This window comes from Arvicanthis niloticus, chromosome 7, assembly GCF_011762505.2.
Source record: "Arvicanthis niloticus isolate mArvNil1 chromosome 7, mArvNil1.pat.X, whole genome shotgun sequence".
NCBI classification, from domain to species: Eukaryota; Metazoa; Chordata; class Mammalia; order Rodentia; family Muridae; genus Arvicanthis; species Arvicanthis niloticus.
Genome location: NC_047664.1, coordinates 29,211,151 through 29,227,916, shown reverse-complemented (window position 1 = coordinate 29,227,916; position 16,766 = coordinate 29,211,151). Strand labels below are relative to the sequence as shown.

At 39.3% G+C, this 16,766-nt stretch overlaps 1 protein-coding gene across 7 annotated transcripts in view; it reads right to left on the bottom strand.

Annotated features, from left to right (window-relative positions):
• Cobl (cordon-bleu WH2 repeat protein) overlaps positions 1-16,766 on the bottom strand; it is a 236,147-nt gene that overhangs the window by 32,609 nt on the left and 186,772 nt on the right. The gene's annotated exons all lie outside the window — the stretch shown is intronic.

Genomic DNA, 16,766 nt, shown 5'->3' with positions numbered 1-16,766 from the left:
CTTTCTTAAACAAACAAGCAAACAAGAACATGAAGAATGAACAGAAACAGACCATTGTGGTATGGGACCTCCTGAGCAGCAACCTTCTAGAATAATGCTGGAAACACGGCCTACACGTTAATGACATTCTTCCTCAACATTTGGACCTGCCTTAATTTTAATACTTGAGACAATGTAAGGTTTTGTGTAAGAGATGAGCCTGGAAGGGAAGGGAAAATTAAAAAGTGTCAGAACTCAAGAACCAGTGGGTGATGTCCTTGAGCATTATGCAGAAGCACACAGGGAGATGGTGGGCAGAGCTGTGTGTGACTTTCTGCTGAATTTACAGTTTGTCTCTATTGAGACCAGACAGGGAACACTATAGTCATCCTGCTAACTGGAGACATGTTAAATATCAATTGTGAGAGGTGACTTTATTCTCATCCACAGTGTCAGAAAGCTGTATGTGTAGAGCTGGTGTTTGCAGGATAGCAGTCCACCACTTAGACTATTTGTACTCTAGAGTTGTGGCTGAGTCAGTAGACATGGAGTTTTCCAATCCTAAGATTTGAGACTAGAACCATGTACTGTGTTCCAAACTTGCTCTCCTTCCCGTAATCAGGCCCTGGGTTTGTTATGTGATTGTAAGACTCACATACGTTCAAATACACACTCTAATGGTATTACTGTGCATTCATATGGACCACACCCCATATCTCTAAACATTATATATCTCAACAGCAGCTAACAGCATGAAATTAACAAACCAAAGGAAAATCCCTTAATGTGTTGCTTTATGTGAGGTCTTGAACAATAAAAATAAAAACATTAAAAGTGAACAGTTATAGGAATACAAACTTCACAAAAAGGAGCTCAAAGCAAACGTAGACGTACTGGGGGGGGGGGGTGGGCATTTGGAAAAGGCACAAATGCAGAAGGCAATGCATTAAATTTCAGTGGACTGATGAACAAGAACAGTTTTTCAGATTCGTTTGTAGGCTATCCTGGGGCTCAGCATCCTGCTGACTCAGCCCCTTCAGTGCTGGAATTACAGGTTTGCACCATCATGCCCAGTTGCAAAACTTGACAAGAAAGATTGTAGAAGAAACACTGCCTACATAGTGGCTAATGCCAACTTGACAGGATCTATGAGGGATCAGGATCAGGACATGTCTTAGAAGGGATTTCTAGACATGGTTAATTGAAGTAAGTGCAGCAGGGAGAACCACCTTAAGTGTGAGTGACATCATTCGGTGGGCCAGGATGCTGGGCTGGGTAATAAAATAGCAAGCTGAGCAGCAACATTTACTTCTGTTTTCTGAGTTCTGAGGCAAGGTGATCGGATACCTCATGCTACTGCTACTATGCCTTCCCCACCACAATGGCTATACTATAGAACTGTGAGCCAAAATAAATCCATCCTCCTTTATGTTTCCCGCCCCCCTCAGGAATTTCACCACAGGCATGAGAAAAGTAATCAATGCACATGAACTTACACAGCCTACAATTCTTGTCCACTATCTGGTGAAAAGCTTTGGAATTGTTCTCTGCTCTCTCTGTAGAGAGAGAAACTTTGGAATTGTTCTCTTCTCTCCGTACACCCTTTGAACCAGCTCCTAGGCCACTCACTCCAGACATCAATCCCCACTCAGAACTCTGATCCCTTGAAGCCACATAACGAGACTCCACAGGGAGGGTCTGCTAGCTGCCATTCATTTCTCCCCTCCCTTGGCTTTTCTGTTGCCCTTTTGGGCTCTATGAATCATACTTATGTCCTTACACTTATGCAGGAAACATTTTATTAACTATTAACTGAACTATTTCCCCATTTCCCACCCATATCGTGATTTGAAAAGTGCTTTTGTTATTTGACAGTTTCAGAGATGTGTTTTGATCATTTATAGTGTCCATCACCCTCTTTCAAACCATCTCTACTCCTGGTGGCGAACATCTTCTTCTCAGCCTTCATGTGTCTCCTTTTTGCTCGTGACCCAGAGAGCGGGACTGGGATTATTTTCATGGATGTAAATGGGGCTAGCTTTTGGAGCATGCCTTGGCTTGCCTTTTACCACCATCACTAAATAGACAGGTGGCCGTGGTCTGAATGAGAATGGCCTCTGTAGGCTCATTTATTTCAATGTTTTGGTCCCAGTTGGTAGACTGCTAGAAAGGCTCAAGAGGTGTGGCCTTGTTGGAGGAGATGCGTCACTAGGGGTGGGCTTTGAGGTTTTGAGAGCCTGCACTAGGCTCACTATCCCATTACTTGCAACCTATTGGTCAGATACAAGCTCTCAACCATTGCTCTAGAGCCATGTCTGCCTCAGTGCTGCTATGCCATAATGCAAATGAACTAGTCCTCAGGAACTATGAGCAATCCTCCAATTAAATAAATTAAATTAAATTAATTAAAATAATTAAAAATAAATTAAATTAATTAAATTAAATTAATTAAATTAATTAAAAATAAATTAAAATAAATTAAATCCAATTAAATTTCTTTTAATAAGCTGCCTTGGTCATGGTGTATCTTCACAGCAATAAAACAGTAGCTAAATCACAGGTCAAATAAATTCAATAATTACTTTTCTATGCTGAATAAAAACATCTTGTAACAGTGAAGAATAAAGCCTAAAGACTTGGATTCAAATTCTAACAGACTTGTTTCCTGGCTCCTCACAGTGCTGTACAGACATCACTGTAATATCTCTATTCCCAAGTGGCTGCTAGGATGGAGCAGACTTCATGACTGGGACCCAGAAACATGGTCTTCAAGCCCAACTCAGTTTAGTGAGGGATAGGCACACATTAATGGCCATCTCATGGTGAATGACAACTCTCATGAACTTTCTACAGGCCAAGTGTGGGAGACTGAAGTGAGAAGGGCTCTGCATATGGGAGGTGATACACAAATATTCAGTGCTGTGTATATTCTCTCTTTCATCTCTGCAGTAGTTACTAATGCTGCTCTGACAGTCATTTCTCTGGGGCCCTATAGGAAGTGTGATTGCTTAGGACAAAGAGGTTGCCCTGGATCCTGGATCCAATGGAGACTCAGAGGCATCACTTATGGCAGGAGGAGTCCATCTTACCACCACCATTTTTCTAGCCAGTTAGGGAAATGTCAAATGGATCTCTACTGAGGACCTGCATATTAAGCCCTTTAAGAACATCTGATACTGAGTGCTAAGGCCAAAGTTCTTTTCTTGCCCAGACAGACCTTTCATTTCCCATGGGTAATGTTCTTACAGGCTGAAGCTAGGACACAGTCATGTCATACCATCTATGCCTGGGGGTGGGCAGACAGAGCCAACAAGATGCATGTGAGAAAAACCATTTTGAGGCTTTATCTGAGTCTCCCAAGAGAAGTCATGTGGTAATTAAAATGGTAACTGTACAGATGCTGAAAGACGCTGGGGGACATGGGTGCCAGGCTGGTAGGTCAGTGGTAACTAATCTTGCTCATACTACAGGGCAGGTAGAGCTATAATCAAGGAAGGGCCACACATGCAGAGGCTTTGTAGAGGGTCCTTAGGGATATGTGAATGTTTTCCTGGATCCCCTCTTGAGAAGCAAAGAAGAACAGATTTTCAGAGAGGTACAAATATCTCTCTAAGGCCAGCCTGAACTGGCATCATTTGCTAGATAATTTCTGATCATTTGAGCCAGTTGGAGAATCTGATAATCTCTAGAATCTCTGACACATTCAGAAGGCTCTTTGAAATCTCAAATTAAAACAAAGACTCATTTATTGTTTCCTGATAACCATGTATCTTAATCATGTATCTGTACCTTGATACACGTAGATAGGAGTAGATAGCATCGTTTTCCAACCTTCCCCCCCGCTCTGTGTGTGTGTGTGTGTGTTTGAAAGAGAGAAAGCCTTCTCAAAGAAAATCCGCCATTATTTTTAAATTAATTAAGTTGATGTCAAATTTACTTTTCTATGAAGATGTAAACAATCTTTCTTGAACTCAACAGAATCTACATAGGGACCTTGGAAATATTTATAGTTCAAGTATATGGATTTAATGCTAAGGGCTACTAACTAGTAGCTCAAATTAGACAACTACACTCAGTCCTGTAGTTCATGTCTTTCAAAATATCAACAGAGAAAAAATATCAAGCCCTAAACATCAATCTCTTTAAGTAGACAATCTCTGATCTATGATAATTCAGCTTAAAAAATCCAATGTAGTGCAGTGTAAAAAATGCGTTTAAAATGACGTTGTGAATGCAAATCAATGTTGGGGTCCCTGTTAGGGTCCAAGGCTCTCTTATGTTGCACAGTAACTGACTGCAGCATAAGGAAGAGAACCAGTGACACTCAACAGCATATGGTATTGACAAGCTAGAACAATAGTAGGGTACATGCAGTAAACCCATCTTCACTTCTAAAACTGCAGATTTTCATGTTCCTCAAGATGAAACCCATCCACCATGGAGAAGCTATGCTTACATTGAATTCATTTTTATTGTTGTTTTGATCAAGGAAGAAAAAATTCTTATATCATATTCATTTTTTGCTAGTCATCAAGAAAGAAGAGTCCTCAAGATTGATTTTACTTAATTTATATGACCTCGATGAAAACCGCAAAGTATTTCTATGTCCCACAGTGAGCCTTGTGGGTTCCATACACTATGCAGGGCCAACAGGTAATATCCATCCTCCATCTCAACCTCCTGTGTTAGTTCTCTATGTTATACATACTGGGAACAAGAGGAAAATGAGGCACAGACTTCTAATTTAGTGATGCAAAGTCACATGATGCATTTTGGTATGCTTTTCTGTATTTCCAGAGTAACTCTAAACCACCACACTCTTCTTTCCTTTTTAAAGCAACACCCAAAAATTACCATCATGAATTCAAGTGATTGCAGCAGGTTCTAACAGTTTGACTGTACTACAAACATTAATGCTTTCATATTATTTCCTATAAATGCTTCAGTAACTAAAACATTACACTCTGAAGACTCAAAATGCCACTCACTGTATTTTCATGAGCATCATCCTCCATAGAAAAATGAATAAAATGCCTCCTCTAATAGGCAGCACTTTAGACCATGTCTCTTCCTCCTTGAATTTATTTTCATTCCATAGTCTAATGAAATATGATCTTAACTGAATGTACTTTCTCTTCAAGATATATTTTAAACATTTTTTGTATAAAATATATTCATAAGGAAAAAGTAAATTTTCTATTTCTTTTCACTATCCAGTAACAGTATCCGATTCTTTTGTGTGCTGAGTCACTGCCACGATGATTGGTAGTCGAGAAAAACAACATAAATATTTCCTTTTTCCCTGTGATGTTAGGCATCAACTTCAGGATTTTGTGTATTTTAGATAAGCATCCTACCACTGGGTACACAAACACCCTGAAAATGTTGACATTTACTAAACAACATGGTAAAATACTGCTAATGAGTCTTATAATGAGTCGAATGAGGCTTTTTCTTGCTCACTGATTGCCTGGAAATGTCTGGAGTCCTTCTTGCTAAAACGAGGCAGAGTTCAGCATAAATTTAATTCATATCTTTCATTTTCATCAGATACAAGCACCAAAAAAAAAAAAAAAAAAAAAAAACCCTCTTTGCACAGGCAGAGGTGAAATAAAGGAGTTTTCTTATGGGTACATCATTCCATTCAATTTTCAAAAGCTCTTCTTCTGTTATATGCCAAAAATAATTGACCTGTCACAAAAATTATGCTTAATGATCTATAATTGGGCAGCATAGTTAGGTCCTTTATCAATTTGGTTGGAGAGAAGAACCGGAAAGTACCTGATATTCGGAAGTGTTTGCTGTCATTAGTGTTATACATCTACTCAACCATGTCAGTATTTCCACTGCTTTAGTTAGGTCCTGACAGAGAGGCTCGTCTACTGCAAAAAAACTGCAGCCTAGTGAGGTTCCCAGTGCTTAAGGAGAATGTCTGCATTTATACAGAAGAGTATTTGCAAAGCCTGGACTTTCGTAGGAGACATGGACTGGTTCTGGTGATTTTGTTCACATCAGTTTTAGAAAAGGTACAGGACACCTAGAAGGAGCTCCATTGAAAGATCTGGAGGTCTCCCAGGGACACACATAATTGGTTAAAGACACACATAAGCACAGTGTGGCAACTGAAGATCTGAGGGCATGAAGTCCATAGAGAATGTTCAGGGAAGGTAGTGAATTGAACATTCATTCTAAATAGAGGAGCCAGGAAGCTGACTACTGAACTAGGTTTTGAGGAAAACTTTTTGGAACGTAGAGATAAAGAGTATGAGAGGTGAGCTAACTTCCCACAGGCAGTTTGGGAAATGCTGGACACTGTTGAGTGGCCAGGGTTCCAGCATCTCTTGTTACATATATGCCTGCATGTACACATATATGCAAATTCTCAGAGGTGGGTACAGGAAAGCGAGGAGTTTAGGATTGATCTTTGAGAGAGCCTCTGTCATCAGTGCTACATAGATACTGCTCTCACTAGGGTTTGCAAATGCTGTGCTCTCACCAATCCTTCTCAATTCTTACAGTTCTCATGAAGTGAAGTTGACTTGCTGCCCTTCAAAATTATATCCTATTTAGCTTGATAAAACTGTTTAGTTTCTCATATGAATGCCATTGTCAATTCATCCAGAGGCCCAGGCCTCTGAAGACCATCCAAGGGTGAAGGTGGCAGTATCTGGAAACTCAACATAGACCATGGCCATATTTAGGAATAAAAGATGATGGAGAATTGAAGAGCACTGATGGACCTGAAAATACAGCTGGTTATCTTAAGAGTCAAATATTTTATTCTTTACATCAACCAATTCTTATCCCTTCAGCACATGAACAATGTCTAGCCCTAGAACCCCTAATGTACCTATTAGAGTTTCAGCCTGAGAAAAATGCAAACTTCTCACTGCTGTTATCCTTTCATTAGAAATATACATAAAGAACTGCTTCTGCTTTTGTCTGTCCAGCCTTCCCCCCTCCTTCTGTCCCTCCATCCCTCCCTTTCTCTCCGTCATCCCACCATTTCACGGGCAGCCTATTATTTATTTTCTGGTGAGTCCATTGCTCTTAACCAACCCCACCAACAAAAGGTAGTAGATTTAAAAAAAAAGTGGCTAACATGAAAATGTTGAATATAATGACAGGTCTACTGATGGATATATGTTTGGAACTGGTCGTGGCAAAATCTTCTCATGACCTCTCTGTCAGAGCTATTCAAGAATCTAGTCTCATTCATCTTTGACAAATAGATTGGAAAAGTGAGTTCTGAATATGTACTGGCTATGTTAACTGGCATATGGTTTTTACCACTGGCTGGAAAGAACCATAGCTGCAAGAAAATTCCAGTTCATGGAGCCATCATACACATGGTACAGACTTATCTCTTAGAATTTCAAGCTATATCAGCTAAACACATACACATATTTTGATTAAGTCATTCAAGAAATAGTTATTTCTTACAATGAAAGAGTTCTATCTAATAGAGGTTTACATTTTTTTCTGACTAAAGATACACATTTTAATTGTAGAAACCTTTATTTTCAAAGCATAATAATTTGACAGTTACATTACCCATGTAACTGTACCCATTTCTGAGCTCATTTATTTGTATCACACATGAGTATAATCCAATTTAGGATATTCTTGAGGAAACCTAAGGAACACTTTTGCAGGCTTCTTTTGTCAGATAGTTGGTCCATTGCCTCTTTACCTTGACTTTGAGTATGGAGCAATCATGGTGTGATTTAGAGGCAAGTCTTCCTTCCTGGAGGTCATGCTCCGGCTTCTCTCTTTTTTAGCACCTTGCCCAGTATGTGGGAATTTGCATGCTAACAGAATTTGTTTATGTAATCTCCCTGTAGAAAGTTGTATCATTTTTCTTTCTACATGTGGATATCAAAACCTTGATCAAAGGTTTCTAAATGTCTATGTTTTGAAGGACGGATACTTAATTTCTAGGAATGTTCTTCAAATTTTATTTTTAGCTATATTATAAAAAATTTGCAAAAATACTCACACACCAAAAATAATGAGATCCGCTCCTAATGCTATTCAGCTCAACAAACTTCTATACAGTTTGAGGAGCCATTCAAAAGGGAGCCTGTGGAGCTCCATACTGCATTTTATACTCTTACTATCAAATATATTTTTATGAACTCCCACCAAAAATCTACAGGTTTATAACTAGAAAAAAATTAGCTTTATATGTTCCTTCACAATTTCCTCATATTTTTTGCCTGCACTTGGTCCTGCCCCATCCCCTAATGTTTAGTCTATCTTACTGTCTTTTTTGCCTGTTATACAGTACCCAGATACACTTGTACATATATTATTAATTATACAGTACCCAGATACACTTGTACATATATTATTAATTATACAGTACCCAGATACACTTGTACATATATTATTAATTAGATTCTGCACATGAAGCACAACATAATTTTTTTTCTTCCTGAGACTATGTGACCTCACTTAATATTATTCATCCTAAGTCCATACATTTTCTTGAAATTTTTGTGATGCCACTTTTCTTTAGAGCTGGATTATCATTATCAATTCATCTAGTTGGTGGGCAACTAGGATGATTTCAATTATTTGCCATAGTAAATAAAGTGACAATAAACATAAAGCACCTGGACCCAAATATCTCTGTTGTAGGGTATGGAGCTCTCTGGATACAGGTATCGCTGGATACAGGAATGAAACGGCAGGGTTGCATGGTAGTTTTAATTTTAAGTTTTAGAGAAACTGTCAAACTTATTTACACAATGGCTGTGTTAATTTGCACCCCCTCCCTGCAAAACAGTGAATAAAGGTCTCCCGACTCCACATCCCCTCCTAACATTTATTGTCAGATTTGTTGAAGACAGACATTCTGACTGCAGAGAGGTGGTATTTCAGAGTAGTTTTTCATTTGTAATTCCCTGATGACTTTTAAAAATAGTCACTGGTCATTTGATTCACCCTCCTCTCTCTTTTAGAACTGTCTCTTCAGTTCATTTTCCCATCCCACGGCAGTTTCCATGATAGTTAATTTCTGAAATTCTTTGTGAATTCCGGATATTATCCCTTTGTTTGAAGTGTAGCTTGTAAAGATTCTTCTTCCATGCTGTAGACTGCCTGCTCTGCTGTTTTTCCTCCCTTTGCTGTAATAAATAAAACTTTTATCTTTCTTATAGTCCCGTCTGTTGATACTTGGGGGGCTAGTTTCTGTGGTATTGGTGTTTTATTAAAAAAGTTCACACTGACCCCTGAATGTGTATATTTTGAAGGATAAATATGTAATTTTCATGAATGTTTTGATAAACATTTGTCTGTTTTAACAATGGTTTAATTATGTTTTATGCATAGGATAATATATTGAAAATTTTTATGCTTGGAGTCAACCATCAGTATGAGCTCAGGGACCCTAGTGGAGGAGCTGGCAGAAGGACTGGAGGAGCTGAGGGAAATTGCAACCCTATAAGAACAACATCCGCTGGCTGGACCACTCAGTGCTCCCAGGGACTAGACCACCAACCAAGGAGTATACAGGGAGGGATCCATGGCTCCAAATACACAGGTAGCAGAGAATGGCCTTGTCTGACATCAATGGGACGGGAGGCCCTTGGACCTGTGGAGGTTTGATGTCCCAGTGTAGGGGGATGTTGGAGAGGTAGGGTGGGAGAGGGTAGGTGGGTGAGTACCCTCACAGAGGCAAAGGGGAGGGAAGAGAGAGAGGTAGTGGGATGGGGTGCTTATGGAAGGGTAACCAGAAGTGGGATATTGAGTCAATTCCTTTGATTGAATTAAAGGAATATAAAGGGAATATAAAGTCAATCTCTCTACTATGCATTTAAAAAGTGGTCTGACTGGGCATGATGGAGCACACCTTTAACCCTGGCACTTGTGAGGTAGGAAGATCTTTGTGAGTATAGTAGTCTGGTCTACATAGTGAGTTCCCAGCCAGTTGGGGTAACACATGAGATGAGATGAGATGAGATGAGATGAGATGAGATGAGATGAGATGAGATGAGATGAGATGATCAGATGAGATGAGAGAGAATATGAAGGAAAGAAAGGGAAAAAGAAAGACAAAATAAGATGGTCTGGTGATTCTTGGCTGTCTCTTATGTTTCCATGAGGAGGGCAGAATGGCAGGAAGTAGCTTTCCTTGGCATTCATGAATCTCAGTATATCCTACTATGGTACAAAAAGCTTAAAATGTCAGTCCTAGATGCTGCACATGGAACAGAATTAGAATTAATTAGAATTCCACTGCACTGACTTCTTAAGGTAAACAATACATTGACACAGGTAACTGAGTTTCAAAAGACAGTAGTCACAATATTGGTGTTGTTGGCCAGTGCTTACACCTAGTCTCCATCAAAGTAAGGTTCCATTTTACTTTACATGCTTGTCCTTGTTGGATTGTTGTTGTTGTTAACTAGACTGGACACAAGCTAAGTTTTCTGTGAAGAGGAACCTCAGCTGAGAAAATGCCTCCATCAGATTGCCTACACGCAAGTCAGTCTTGTATTTTCTTGATTAATGATTGATGTGGGAGGACTCACCTCACCATCGGTTGTGCCCCCCAACAAGGCAGGCTGGGCAAGCCATGAGGATCTAGCTGTAAGCAGTATTCTTCCACACTTTCTGCTTTAGTTCCTGTCTCTAGATTGCTGCTTTGACAGATTTCAGTGATAACTTGTGACCTGAGAGTTTTAAGATGAAATAAACACTTCCCTCCTCAAGGTGCTTTTGATCATGATATTTTATTACAGCAAGAGAAACTCTAACTAAGACACATGCCTTCTTTAGCATAAAGCCAAACAAAATTCCTTGTTTTAAAACCATGGAAATATTATGCCTTGAAAAGTAATCTACAGTATTTGAACACTGACTAATTACTATGAGATAAAGGTCAGGTCAACATGGATACATTTGAGAGCCTCATCATAGAACTGGGTCTTACATAATGTGTTATTCAAGTGGCTGGCATGTATCTATTTTCTGTTTAATTCATATGACACCTCCAGCGGAGATACCATGGCTCCTATTTTGTAAATTGTAAAAAAAAAGTTCAGACCTAGAGTGATGTGTCAGCAGGTAAAGACATATGCTGTAAAGCCCTACAACCTTAATTTAATTGCCTAGACCCACAGAACAAAAGAGAAGTGACTCTCAATTTGTCTTCTTACCTTTATGTATACACTACAGCATTCATTCCCCCCCCCCCACTCCCATACATACAGAGGAAATAAACAGGTAAAACATTTTAAAAGTCCAAAGAACAAATTATTTTTCCTACCCTTGAGAGTATGTGTGATAGAAACAGTCTGCCAGGCTCAGAAAAGCGGCAAGCATATTAAAAAGAATCACAAAAGCTCACTTAGGCAACGATTGACTCAGGCAAGGTTCTTTCACCAAGAAAATGTAATCGGAACCTTGCTAGAATATTTGCAATTAAAATTTTCTAAGCGCAATGATCCCTTACATTTAATTGAACAAGTTTTAGTCACATATATCCAAGGTTTTCAGAGGATTTAAAAGTATTTTTTAATAAAAAAACACTTCAACTATTTCTTAAGTACTTCTGTGGCCTCACGGCCTCACCTCTGAATGGAACAGGAAGACTGGGAGTGGAGAGCAGTTGCTGCTGCCAAGAACAAAGGAAGCCTTCGTTTCCACTGTCAAAATAGAAACACTGTCTCCAAGTCGTCTAGTGTATAAAAACACGTGACTTTTATTTAATCAACACCTCAGAAAATTGACCTTCTGGGTTTGCCAAGTTGCTAAGGGGCTCAATTTGAAAGTAAGTGTGACTCGGGTCTGTCACAGAGCAGGCGAGTCATGAGTCATCTGCCACGCAGACAAGGCAATCTATGAAAAGTATCACCCCTGCACTTTAATCTTTCATCATTAGGGCTTAAGGGTTAGTGTTTGGGCCTACATCTACATAGCTGCCCACAAGGCACTGCAGGGCTACCACTGGTGATCTCAATTTAATATACAACTGGCCAAACAGAGAACAATTTTGTATGTTATATTGAACTGTTGTTGGAGTATTTACCTAGTAGAGACTCAATATGTTTTACAAATAAGTGTCTTCTTTAAGTTGCTCTTAAATTTAGAACTCCCTGGCCCCTGAACACTTCCCCTTTTTTATTGAAAAAATGAGTAGTCTTTGACCCAAAATCCTTAATCCCTTGTGCAGTAGGTTCTCAGGAAGATTAGAAACAGTGAATTTTTTTTACATCTATCTATCTATCTAGCCATCTATCTATCTATTATCTATCTATTCATCTATCATCTATATGTCTAATCACCTATCTATGCATCTATGTGTTTATGTATCTATGTATCTATCATCTATCTATGCATCTATCATCTGCCTACCATCTATCTCTGCCTACCATCTATTACCCATTTATTATGTATCTATATATGTATCTATCATCTATCAATAATCTATCTATAATCTATCTGTGCATATATGTATCTATGTATTTATATAAGTCTTGGCTCTATGGATCCAAATATATAGATCTATGGATCTATCTTCTTCATCATCTATCTACCTATGTAGATATCATCTATCTATGTACCTATCATCTATCTATCATCTATCTATCTACCTACCTATCTATCTATCATGTATCTATCTCTAACTATTATCTATCTACCTGTCGTGTGTGTGTGTGTGTGTGTGTGTGTGTGTGCCATGCATGATACATGGCACATGTGCAGGTCAGAGCATAATTTGTGAGAGTGCCTATCTCCATCCATCACATGGGTTCTAGAGATTTTTTGGTTTTTGAAGACAGGGTTTCTCTGTGTAGCCCTGGCTGTCCTGGACCAGGCTGGCCTCGAACTCAGAAATCTGCCTGCCTCTGCCTCCCAAGTGCTGGGATTAAAGGTGTGTGCCACCGCCGCCCGGCGGGTTCTAGAGATTTAACTTGAGTCATCATACATGGGGCACGTAGCTTTATCTGCTGAGCCATCTCACCAGGCCCACCAATTGAATTTTTATTGCTATTTTTCCTGAGTCCCTTTCCCCTTTATTTTCTGTCACATATACTTTGAGATCTTCTTGTTTATTGCTATGCATCTTAGGAAAAGATAGATTTTATTTCCATTCATTCAAAAAAATCCCTATTTTAGTCTTCTAGGTTTGAATAATGCTTATGATCCCTTTTGACGTTTACTACCATTTAGAAATAAAACATATCTTTCCAATAGAAAAAGAAAAGGAGTCAGACAACTCTCTTACAAATACTATGGACCTTTGAATGTCCCCTTAAAGACCCCTGCCTGTTCTCTGAGACCACAAGCCTAGGAACTGTAAACACAAGGTGTATCTGGGGTCTGGGTATTTGACCTAGGGAGGAAGGCCTCCTACTGCTACACTATTGAATTCATGATGACAATCTGAGCCTTTTAACATCAAACCTAATCTTCTGTATGGCACATAGCAAATGACACAGAGGACTGTGAGTCATCTTCCACATCTCAGGGAAGATGACAAGTGACCTGCAATGCCACTTCGATGTTGAGCATCTCGGAGGCCCTGACCCCTGAACCCGCATGGCCTCCCATGATCCCCAGAGGTCCATCCAGCATCAGACCAGTCACTTGTCATCTTCATACCTCCACCCCTTTTCAGCTGTACTGAAAGTGAAGGTCAAAGATTAGAGATGAAACTGTCACTGTATATCTATAACAAAACCTTTCATTTGTGGTTCTAAAACGTTTAAAATATAAGGTTATGGCTGTTTTTCTTTTACTATAGATTACATTTCTTCAACTGTTCTGACTTCTTATTTTCATACTGGTGACTTCTTAAGTTTACTATCTATAAAACTATCAAATGCACAGAGCTTTCAAGATGTTCAACATAATACAAGGCTCTCAATTTCCTGTATTGGATTCAGACCACATCATATGCCTTACACTGAACAGAGCCTTGCACTGGACTTTTGCTACCTGAGTGACAGATGTATAAGGGCTGAGAAGTTCCAGATCAATCAAGATTATTATATCCTCCCTCTCCTCTTTTACTAAGTGCCTAGAGGCGAGTGACTTCCTGAATTTTGTTTTCCATGGCATTCGTGTAAACAAGTGGCTAATTCTTCTTGCTCTAGCTCAAGATTCTCTTCAAGTCTCTTCACTTCTGCCTCAGTAGCCTCAGGTTTGCATCCCATCACACACCTCAGGGGCTGGCTGTACTCTCTAGTAGCACACCATCCTGTATCCTTTCTCATGGTTTCCTCTTCTTTTCATCTACTGCAATATAGGTGAATGCAACTTTTACTTTAAAACTCTCCTTCTTCAGCCATCAGATCACTAGAGGTGTCTGGTGTGTAGGGTCTGCCTCAGATTTTAGACATCTGACCTCTTGGTCTCAGAGACAATACATGTTCATTATTCTACATATCACCTCAAAATATGTTGCCATAATGTGGTAAAGCAGCATATAAACATGGCCAGGCAGCAGGAAAGGGATTAAGGGATCCTCCAGGACTGTTACGGCCTGGGTCTCTGAGGATTACCCATCTCACATGCCGACCTGCATCTGCAGCCTCAACAGTGTAGCTGTCAGTTCATTATTTTTGCCTTCTTATTTGTGCACACTGCCTAAAGTTTGGGACACACAGACCAGCACAAACTGTGAAGATGATTTATTCAAACAGCTTCCTGGATCTGTGCTAATGAATAAAAGCATATATATTTAATATTGAAAGATACCCTGACAGGTGTTCTTTCATGGTTCAATGTTAAAAGTTACCATTAAATAATATCGGAACCATCCCCCCCCCAAACCATAAAATATGTGGAGAAAGGTATGTGACTAATATTTACACTCATATAATATGTTCCTTTATAACACGTACATACCCTGCAAAATTACCATCTAAAGTCCACTCAATTCCAGTGAGTGGTTAACCTTCAGACCATGGAAAGTCACACCATGATTTTCCCACGGAGCCCTCTTGCCACTCCAGAAGGCTTAGTGATGTGTATCTGCTTGTAACAGTGACAAGATCAGCATCTGAGCCCATCATTTGGGGAAACTTGTATAGAATTGTTTCTAGCCCTATCCAAAATCAACAGACTACACAGCCAGTAAATTAAATGTTTCATACACAAACCACCTGTCTAACGCACAATTATGGCGGCCCAAAATAACTTGGCTTTATTGGTTAGAAACACTCACCTCAGCAAAACTACCAATCCCCAAAATAACCTGCATGGATGCTGAGGTCCAGCCCTACGTTTTCAAGGTCAGTTCTCAGGACTTGAGGCATTCCTTGCTTTCTTTTGCTAAAAGGAAAGGATGGTGCAGTACCACCAGTTTTTACCTGGTATGTTTTTATTAGGATTCTTTTCAGTTTAAAAATAACTTATCTTTTTCTCTCTAGATTAGCAATTGAGGAAAATACTAACAATTGGAATGAGATCACTCATCCTTAGATATCCTTAGGACAATCACAGATTACATTTGATTGCTTTTACTTCTGGTCTGTGTTCTTTCTTCTTCTTTTTCTTCTTCTTCTTCCTCTTCCTCTTCCTCTTCCTCTTCCTCTTCTTCTTCTTCTTCTTCTTCTTCTTTTTTTAGGATACACATTAAAAAGTTTTATAATGTATAAAGAAAATTAGATACATCACCCCGATATTGTGGTGTTTATTCACTCACTTTATCTTAAAAGAATTCAAGATGGTATTTTTTTTTTCTCTATCTATTGTGTCAGTGATAGACTCGGGCAAACAGAAGTCACCCATTTCTCATGTGTCTTGACATCCTGGTAGAACCATGGTCTTTTGGAGACTCTGGTAGCACTGATGGATGCTGAGCGCAGTCAGGAGGCTGCATGTGCGGAGTCAGTATCCAACACATAGTGCTATTCTTACCATACATAGCTTGGACTCAAAGGATAGAACTGAAGTGGCATTGCCTACAGTTACCCTTGAGTTACCCACTAACAACATTTCTCCTTCCTGTTCTCTCATCCTTATGTTTTACAGACTTAAGAGTTAAGACTTAAGACTCCTAGAGTTCTCTGAGTAGACATGACAATAATTTCATTGAACTGGAAGTTAAGCTTGCTCATCACTTTGGGATCTTCATGTCCTTGTATGTCAGTCAGGAAAGGGTTACAATGATGGCTAGGGACTAATCCAGACTACCAAAGGGAAACTGGACTACATCTCATAACTGAAGTAGGACAGAATATCTCCAGAATACAGGCTGTCCCTTAGGGCAATTCTCAGAATTATAATGTTCTATGATTAAGGGCAATGGAAAGCTACTCTAACCCATTCCAAGTAGACTACTAAATCTTCAAGAATGAAGGTTTGGGTTATTACACTAAGTAATGAACCATGACCAGTCTAGGCTCTTAATAAAGGCCAAAAGAAAGTTAGGTGATAGAAATACCAGTTCATGCCATGAATCCTGTTACAGAAATGATAAAATCAGCCATCTTCTTGTTTTGCTATGAATATGTTTCTAGGTATATACAAACTATGCAAAAAGATATATCATTTTCTTCTGGTCTTCTTTCCACTGCATATCATTTTATGTCAGTACTTAATTCTATAACTTTCTACCAGGAAATGATAGAGATGTCAAGGGCGTTGCCCCTGGAGGAAGGGAATCCCAAGTTTTTGATACTGTGCAGCAGAGTTGCATTGTGTTGCTTGATATTAAAACCTTGTCATTAGCTGTGGGGAGCCGATAGAAGGTGGCTATCATCCTTGCAGCCATCTTGAGCCATATACCCTGACAAGAGACTTGATTACAATAGCCTACAACAGCTGAG